Raw genomic sequence first — 10,395 nt, 5'->3', positions numbered from 1 at the left:
CCATGTGGAACACAAAAGCATCCAGGCTTCGCCTCCAGTCAATGTCTAAAACCAAGCAAGCTTATTTTTGGGTGATGTTCAATATCTTACCAGTTACAAAGAAAATACCCCTGTGGTGTCTAAGAATGTGATAAGAGTTATCTTCAAGGAATACAATTTCGTTCTTTGATTTTAGCAAGATCTACACATCTCTGTCAGAAGCTGAACAAGTGCCAGAGTCTTTAAAACAGAAACAAACAAGTGTGTGGCTCTGAGTCATTCTTTTCAGGAACACTGAACCCTTGGATAGGCACTCTTCTGAAGATATGATGCTTCTATTTGTATTATAAACTTGAACTTAAGGATAAGTTAGAGATTTCCCAAAATAATGCTCTTGCAAAGCACTCATCCCATGGATTACTATGTGGGAAGAAAATGTTCCTTGATTAAATGTGTTTAGGAAATAAAGTGAATTATCTGATGTCTTAGAAATTCACAAAGGCTATTATTAAAGAATTGAAGAAGTCTTTAAAAATAAACAACAACCACCTATATAACTTTGTTTACCCAGTATATCTCAAACTAATTTAGCCACCATAATTTAATAATTTAATTTAAGACACCATAAGAGGTCTATAGAATTAGTTGTCTATGGAGTATCTTTTGGTAAATGCCCAAAGTAACTGGCATTTGGCATAGTAACAAAGCCCCTAAGTAACTTTAAATGGTTCATGATAGGTAGAAAAGTAAAGTTCCTGTGTGTAGATAAAGCTTTCATAACCTTTAGTGACTTATGGGGTAATTTATAATATTTTAAAGGAGAAAGATCTTTGCGATAGTATAGGCTATTTATATATGGTGATATTACTCCTAACTCTTTAACTGTACATGATAAATTATGGCAGGTGGGAACACAGGCTGTCGGGTGGAGTCCTAACCCTGCCACTTAGTAACTTAGATGACTTTGTATGACTCACTTAAATTCTCTGAACCTGACCTATAAATACTACTTAGCTCAAAAGAAATTATGGAGATAATATAAGCAAAGAGCTTGGCATTATGCTGGGCAAATAGTAAGTGCTCAATAAGAAGCAACTATTTCACTTTTTCTCCCTGACGCTTCTTAACGAGTTTGTGCAGAACCATTCACATTCTCTTCTGCAGCCCTCTTCTTGTCAGGGCATGCATTTATAAGGAGACCGAGTGGGTATTAACTATCTCATATACAGACCTCATTAGTGCAATTCACAAACCAAGACCAAAGTTTTATGGATAAAAAATGCAAAATTATTTCTTGCAGTGTTAGCCACATTCATCTTTAGCTATAATATTCAGTTAAGTGGCACTTTAAAAAGCTATTAGCACAAAAGTCATTCACATCAAAAATAGTCTTAACATTAAAAATCAGTTTTCTATAAAAATCTGTGAATATCCTTTATACTGTTACGAAGCCTGTACAGGGATGTCCCCTTAAAAAACAAAATGAGTATTATAGAATAATCTCCCAAGGAAATTTGTACTATGGCATGATGGACTCGCGTTTACCCTAAGTAAGGCCAACAGTTGGCAAACTGACATTTGTATTTGCCAGATTTACAAGTTGCTGATAGAACTAGAAATGAGTGCTTCAAGTTATCCACAAACAATTTGCTGCTCATGCATCTGTAGCCTACATTCATAAGGGAAAAATCCCATTGCAGATTTATAAAAAGATTTTGCTACATATACTCTTGAGTTGATGATGACTTAAGTAGGATTTCCATACTATATTGTTGGGTTTGTTATTTATTTTGGAGGCAGAACATGACAGCATGTCTTAATAATTTAAAATGACTATATATTATTAATCTTGTTATTCCTCTGCTACAGTCCAAAGGTGTCCCATCTCATTCAGAATAAACGTGCAAGTCCTTGAAATGGGCTGTAAGGCCCTCTGATCTCACCCCTTCTCTCTGCTTTCTCATTCTGCCACAACCACACCATCCTTCTTGCTGTTCCAAGCATGCTCCTGCCTTCAGGCCTTTGTCTTTTCTGTTTCTTCTGCCTCAAATGCCCTTCCTCCAAACATTCAAAATTGGTCCCCCAGTTCTTTCAGGTCTCAGATCAAATGTCACTTTGCCACTCTGTATTGACTAATACTGCTTTTCTCAAAAGTTCCTTACATCCATCTCTGCTTTATATTTCTCCAAAGCACTCACTACTGTCTGACATAGTAATACATGATCACGAGAGACATTTCTTTAATTTTCAAAAAAAATTTTAGGTATTATTTATTTTTGTTAAAACATTGTTAAATTTGCAGCGCCTGGGTCAGCTAAGTGTCAGTTAAGTGTCAGTCAGTCAGTTAAGTGTCTCGACTCTTGATTTTGGCTCAGGTCATGATCTCCTGGGTCATGAGATCAGGCCCTGCATTGGGGTATGTGCTGAGCTGGGAGTCTACTTGAAGATTCTTTCCATCTGCCCCACCTCCCAATCACATAGGTGGGTGTGCATGCATGCTCACTCTCTCTCTCTCTCTCAAATAAGTAAATAAATATTTTTAAAAAATTGTTAGGGGTACCTGGGTGGCTCTGTTGGTTAAGTGTCTGCCTTTGGCTTAGATCATGATTGCAGGGTCCTGGGATGGAGCCCTCATCAGGTTCCCTGTTCAGCAGGGAGTCTGCCTGAAGATTCTCTTCCTCTGCCCCTCCCCCAACCTTGCATGCAGGTATGCTTTCTCTCTCTTTCTCTCTCTCTCAAAAGAATAAATAAATCTTTTAAAAAAAATTGTTAAAGATTGAAATTGTTTCAACAATTGTTAAAACATTGGAAGCTTGGAACTGACTACGATAGGAGTATTTACACCATGGAAATTGACAAAATGCTACCAGAGTTTGTTTTTTAGGCGAATACCATTAGATATAATAAATACATTTACTTTTTTAAAATATTTTATTTATTTATTTGACAGAGAAAGAGAGATCACAAGTAGGGAGACAGGCAGGCAGAGAGAGAGGGGGAAGCAGGCTCCCTGCTGAGCAGAGAGCCCGATGCGGGGCTCAATCCCAGGACCCTGAGATCATGACCTGAGCCGAAGGCAGCGGCTTAACCCACTGAGCCACCCAGGCGCCCCTACATTTACTTTTTTTAATGTTTACTGTTGTCTACTGACAGTGTATAAGTTAAATGAGAGCAGAGGGCTTATTTTGTTCACAACTGTCTATCTAGCATCCTGCAGTGTCAGATACAAAATAGGTTATTAATAAAGTACATGTTGAATGAATGATTAGTGAGGATTGGGATTTTATGGTCTTTAATGTTTGTGAAGAATGAGATTGATCCTTTTACCCATTCATTAATTTAAACATTAAATAAATACTTTTGAGAGCTCATGTACTGGGTATTCATACTACTCTAGAACTTGGAGACATTTTAATGACTAATAGAGAAATAATTCCTACCTCCATGGGGCTTACATTATAGTGGAAGGGAAAAAAATAAACATGAAACTATAAAAATCATAAGTTCAGATATTGGTGTTTGTTAGAAAAAAATAAGTTCAGATATTAGTAACTGTTAGTAAACCAAACAAAAGCAGAATAAGTTAATGGGTAGAGAGAGACTGAAGAAGGGGTTGATTTTTTAGAGAATTCAGGTGAAGCCTTTGTGAAAGGTATGCTTAAACTGAGATATGAATGAAACAATTAACCCAGCTAAACTTAGATCTAAGGAGAGAACATTCCAAGCAGAGGCCACAACATAGTGGGACCCCTGAAGTGTGAATGAGCTTGGTGAACTTGAAGAACAGAATGAGGGCTGCTAACCTTGAAATATACTGAGTTAGGGAGAGAATGGCTGGGGATGAGTTCAGAAAGGCAGGCAAGGCCAGATCACTTGGGGTCTTTTGGGACATAGGAAACCATCAGAAAGTGACATGATCTGATTTAAAGTTTGCAAAGATCATCCTGGCAATGGAGAATGTGAAGAGAGCAATTAGAATCTCCTGCAGTGGTTCAGCACAAATGCAGTAAAAATATAAAATATATATGAATAGAATGGACCTGATGGGTCCTAATCATTTTAGAGGGGAGTTTTAGCAAATCTTCCACAAGTGTGAAATCTTTGGATTTATAGATTGTTCAACAAGAGATAAAAAGATAGGATATTTTTCAATTTTGATTTAAGGATAATAGAACCTTGATACCCAAACAAAACAGGGAAAGTAAAAGAAAAAAAATTTTAGCTATCTCAATTAAAATTCCATACGCATAAATCCTAGGTAGAATATTATCATGCCAAATAAAGAAAAATATAAGAAATACTTTGTGACCAGAGAGGATTTACTTCAAGAATTCATGGATGGTTTAGTATTTAAAAAACTATGATTGTAATAAATATTTCAGCAGGCTAAAGGAGGAAAGATATGGTCATCTCAAAGGACACAGAATAAAATAATGTGACAATTAAAAAGACGTTTCTCATTTAAAAAGAAAATTAGATTCAGGAAACCTAAGAAAACATCCTTAATATGATGAGGATATCTACCAAAAACTTACAGCCAATATCTTAATGATAAAAGTTCGAAGTATTCTGGGCGCCTGGGTGGCTCAGTGGGTCAAAGCCTCTGCTTTCGGCTCAGGTCATGATCCCAGGGTCCTGGGATTGAGCCCCACATCAGGCTCTCTGCTCAGCAAGGAGCCTGCTTTCTCCTCTCTCTCTGCCTGCCTCTCTGCCTACTTGTGATCTCTGTCAAATAAATAAAATATAAAAAAAAAAAAAGTTCGAAGTATTCTTTTTTTTTTTACACTAGTTTTTTTTTAATTAACTTATAATTGACATACCACCTCAGGTCCACAATGTGATGATTTGCTATGCTTATGTATTGCAATATGATTACCACTGCAGCATTAGCTAAAACCAAAATATTCACCTGAAAGTCAAGAGAAAATCAACAATGTCCTTTGTTCTCCTTTCTGTTCTACTTTGTATAATGATTCTAACTAAAGCGAAAGGATTTTTAAAAAATGTATATAGGGAGTGAAAGGGGAAAAAATACATTCATTGTTCCTAAGAGAATCTAAAGGCAAATTATTAAAACCCAGAAGATCTATACAAGATCTAATAATATCCTATACACCTACAACAAATAATTAGGAACACAACTCTAGCAAAAATATAATTTAAATCAGTGAGGTACTTAGGAGTAAATATTTAAAAAAAGATGACTTAAATTTTATGAAAAAATAAGCACCCAAAATTCAGATGATAATCATAAATTTAATTTTATTAAATTTTGAAACTTATGCATTAAAATATACATCATGAACAGAAGGAAGAGAGAAGTCTCAGACTGAAAGAATCTTACTACCCATGTAATTCTTAAAGAACTATAATCCCTCTTATATTAGGAACTCTTGGAATACTCAAAGACTACCATAGAGCCCAATCATTGGTTCTCTTCTCTTTCTAACTTACGCCCTTGCGGATTTTATCCAGCCTCTTGTCAACTATACTTTTGATGACTAATAGGAATCTCAAACTGTGATCTACCCTCATCCTTCCCATCTCAGTTGTCTCAAGAAAAACTCTAGCCTGGAGCAGTTCCTGACTCCTCTTTCCTTTCACATTTCACATCCAGTCCCTCTTTATTGTCAAAGTATATCCAGAATCTAAGAACTTTTCATCATGTACATTAACACCATCCTGGTTCAAGCCATCATCATCTTTTGCCAGTGTTAACAACAGTCTCCTCCTGACTGGTCTCTCTGTTTCTGTTATGTTCTTACACAGCAGCCGGGTGATTCTTTAAAACCTCAGACCAGATCATAAGTCAGAACTCTGCAGTGCCTTAGCTCCACTTCAACTTCTTTGTCCCTTGCTCACTCTGGTCCAGCCACATGCTGGCCTCCTTTTTGCCCTTAAGACATGACAGGCATGCACCTACCTTACAGACTTCGGCCTAGCTGTTTCCTTTTTCTGAAATGCTTTTGTGTGTGTGTGTGTGTGTGTGTGTGTGTGTGTGTGTGTGTGTGAGAAACTATTTGGCTAAGTCTCTTGGCAATTTCAAGTCTCATCGAATCTCCCCTCAGTAAGAACTACCCTGATCACAGTATTTCACAATACAACTTGCATAGTTCCCTTCACTGTGCACTGTTTTTATTTTCATTTTAGCTGTCACACACTATATATTTTACTAATATTTCACATTCTTTATCTACGCCTCTTCAGAAATGTCAGTTCTACAAGGGGAGCCATTTTGCTTTATTCATTGATGTTTCTCTAGCTCTTAAGAGTACCTAGAACTAGTGAATGTTTAGTAAGTCATTGTTGAATAAATGAATGAATGGAAATCAATAATAAAATAGAAAAGAAATAATGGGCAAGTCTTAAAAGTAGATAATTCATTGAGAAGAACACTCAAGTGAGCAATAGTCAACTGAGCCTAAGCTGCTCTATGTCATAATAATCAATAAAATGAAAAACTAAACAAAGATAACATTTTGTTTTCATCTCACTGGCAAAACGAAGTCTGATAATACAAAATGTTGGTGAGGGTTTATGGAAACAAGCAGTGATACAATGTGTGGTTTGAATGTAAATTTGAACAATTGTTTTAAAGTTCAATTTAATAATCCTGGATGAAATTATCCATGTTCTTCAATCCAGTACCTTCACTTCTAGCTGCATTCCCCAAATAAATTCGACCACATAGACAAGGAAATATTGGCAGCACTGCTTGTGATAGAAGAAAAAGGAAAAAAAGTATAAATCCTTAATAGGAAAAGAGATAAATAAATTGTGACTTATTCATACAATGCAGGTTTATACAGTCATTGAATTTAATAAAGCACAACTGCATGTATTAACATGATTAATTATAATAACCTAATGTGGGGTGAAAGTAAGTTGAAGAACGTAACCCTATTTGAACTTTTTAAAGACAGAAAAAAAACAATAGTACATATATTTTATATATGTAAAATTCAAGAAAATACAAAATTCAAAAAAAAATGCATGGGAATGGCAATGCCTACCTCAGGAAATTGACAGCCTTTGGGGAGGGAATAGGGAAGGTTTAGACAGTAGGGCTTTTAGTGCTGCTTTACTTCTGTTAAAAATATATTTTAAGTATGAGTATTAATATTTACTTAATCTCAGTTGTTGTAGACTTTTATATTGTCTTTCATATAATTCTGTATTTTAAATTTTAAAATGATAAACTAACATTTTGGCAAGTAAGAGTAAGAGATAAAAGGAGAGATTGGATGATAATCTGAGGTAACAGTGACAAAAGTATAAAATTCTATTGTGATTGGGGAGATCCAAGTATATTTGTAAGCAGGAAAGAGGGGCCTTACAGAAAGGGGAAATAGACAATACAAGAAAAAAGGTAAAAGAGTAAAATCATGATGACATGTGTAGAATGTCAAAACAAAGGCATACAGGTAGCTCTTAGTTTTGACAGGAGGGAATCATATTTCTTCTACAAAAAGGAGGCAGGAAATACTGGTTGAACATACAGAATAATATTAAGATACAGAAGTGAAAGGTAAAGGAAACTTAAGCAAACATCATTCTCAGTAGAATTGAAGACAATGGGCTATCAAGATTATTTCCAGCCAGTAAGATAATCAAAGATTTTGGTAATATGAGGAGACCATAGAGGATATGAAACCTTTTCCTGGACATAATAAAAAATGGTATATAGATAGTTGTTATCAAGAAAGTTATAAACCTAATTGTGTTAGAAATTAGTGATTTTTGTGGTGTACCTGATTTTGTAACTTCCCCCAGCAGTGTTCAGTAGGCAAGGAATACAGAAAACGGACTGAGAGCTGAGAGGAGGACTGACTCAGGGTTGGAAATGGACTAAATTCTAAAGTCAAAAAAAAAAAAAAAGGAAGCCATGAATCTATGGTATTAATGAGAGTATCAGTGAAATAACTTAATCTGTTATCAAGGCTGGGAAAAGAGACAAGTGATATGTACCAAAATCTCATGAAATGATGAAGCAGTGAGAAGTTGAAGACATGAAGATTATCATGAGGACAAAGGAACATTTTCAGCAAGATTGCAGTGACAGGGAGAATGAAAGCAAGAAGGTGATGGTACTCAAGAATTTTGGAAACAGACATCTTAGATTCTCCTTAGTTCAAGATAAAAATAAAAAAAAAATAGAGATGGGCAAAATGAGTGACAATGATGACTAAAATGTGAAAGAGTCATGTGAAATCCAGGTACTGGTTTATATCTTAAGTGTAAATGTTGGAATTGGGATTGTTGAGGATGATGGAAGTGCTGAAAGGAAAGATCTCCAGGATAGCTGTTCAACTATTAGAAAAAGAATATTACTATCAATTTAGGAGCACAGGTAAAGAGTGAATGCTATTTTCATTTCAATATTTATAAATTGTTCAATGTAATGTTATTTGAGATGCCCCTATGTTGATAACATGTAGATCTAATATATCTATTTTAATTTTTCTATAGAATTCATTTCTATGAATATGTTAATTTGTCACCTACTCTCTAATTGGTGGAAATTTAGGCTATTTTCAATTTTTCTTTTTTGCCCTGACATAATAATACAAAATAAATTTTATTTTCAAACATGCTTTATTATGCACTAATGAGGGAATTTCTCTAAAACATTTGTGTATAAGAGAAGTTCCTGGATCATAAGGATATAGACCTTAAACTGAAATATGTGAGTTGTATTATATGCTAATATTATTTTTGTGAATTTTTAAAACACAAACCAGCACAAATACTTACTCTAAAGGAGGAGAGTTAGCTGTTTATTACCTTCTTTATAATGTTTAAAATATTTCATAATAAAAAAATATGTTTTCAAAATGACATAATTCATTATAGAAACTTGAGATAACATAATTAAAGAAGTAGATGAAAATAAAGTAAAATAATCTTTTGTCCCAAAACTCTGATATAAGAATTATTGATATTTTGGTATATGTTTTCCATTATGTATGCACACTTGTAAATATAAAAAGAAGTACGCTTTATATCAGACATGTTTTAAAACATACTTTTGTTTCACTTAAAGATATATCATAAAAATCTTAATAAACTTCAGATTTCAGCTCTGACATGTAAAGACTTTGGAAGTTACCATGCCTATCCTTAAACAAAAAAAACCTGAGTAAATTGAAAACCATTGTCTTTTCTTGGATCCATTACTGAACTGCGGTTGCAGGGTAAACCACCACTTCAATATGTAGGAAGAAAGGAAAATCCAGAAAGGCATAACCAACATCTGCATACTGGGGCAGAAGCTGCTGGACCCAGGAACTAGTAGGAACATTAAAGTGGTAATTATAACAAATTTTTGGAGGGTAAGTGTAGATACACTTGACAGAGAGAATCTCCTGGGGGCCACAGTCAGGGGCTCTCCACACATTCAGGGGCTTTACCTCTAGGAACTCTACCAGGTTCTCATGGTGAAGAGCCAGGAAAGATTTCTTCATGGCTCTGGCAGGAGAACAGAAGAGTATCCATTGGGAAATGTGCCCAGTTCCATTCTCCATAATGAAGTCCTACTATCCAGGGTAAATATTTCACCAGAACCTTATCCAAAGTGGGGAAATAGCACTTCTCCAAGTCAAACCCCTGGAGAGATTGTGTTAGGAATCTAAAATTACTTTGTTTAGGTCACATACCAGGGACACGTGACCACTAGAAGATTGAGATCTACTCATATGATTATGGAATGCTTCCCCTCTCCTTTATCTTATTACCACATGAATAGGGCTCCAGCATCATAACAGGGAATTAAAACTGAATGAGCTGTAAGTCACAGACTTTATCTGAGAAAAAGTTCTTAGGAAAGTCCAAAGACAACATAGGTACAGCCTCTAGAGAAATTTAAAGTCTCTGGCACCTATAACATTAACAAATATAAAGCACAGACCAACTTCTATTCAAATTAATGTAAAACCTCACACTAAAAGCCTATTAATCTCAGTTCCAATTACTTACAAAGTATCTTAAAAGGAAGAAAAAACAGTCTGAAAAGACAAAGAAATCATGAGAATAAGACTTAGATATGACAAAGACTTTGGCACTATCAGAGAATTTAAAATAACTATGATCAATTTGTTAAGAGCTCTAAAGAAAAAAATAGACAACATGCAAGAACAGATAGTCAATATAATAAGAGAGACAGAAACTCTAAAAAGTTAAAAAAGAAATACTAGAATTAAAAGATACTATAACGCAGATGAAGAATGCCTTTTATTGTCTAATCAGTGGACTACACATGGCCAAGGAAAGAATCTGTAAATTTGGAGATAATAGAAAGTTTCAAAATGGAAATGGGAAGGGAAAAAAAGAATGGAAAGAATAGGAATCCAAGAACTTGTGGATATATATTCACCTTCTGAAGTTTTCCACAAGTTCTTGGATTCATATATATATACA

The sequence above is a fragment of the Enhydra lutris genome, unplaced genomic scaffold (genome assembly GCF_002288905.1).
Source record: "Enhydra lutris kenyoni isolate GAN:26980312 unplaced genomic scaffold, ASM228890v2 scaffoldscaffold5, whole genome shotgun sequence".
Taxonomy (NCBI): domain Eukaryota; kingdom Metazoa; phylum Chordata; class Mammalia; order Carnivora; family Mustelidae; genus Enhydra; species Enhydra lutris.
Note: the sequence above shows the minus strand (reverse complement) of the source record.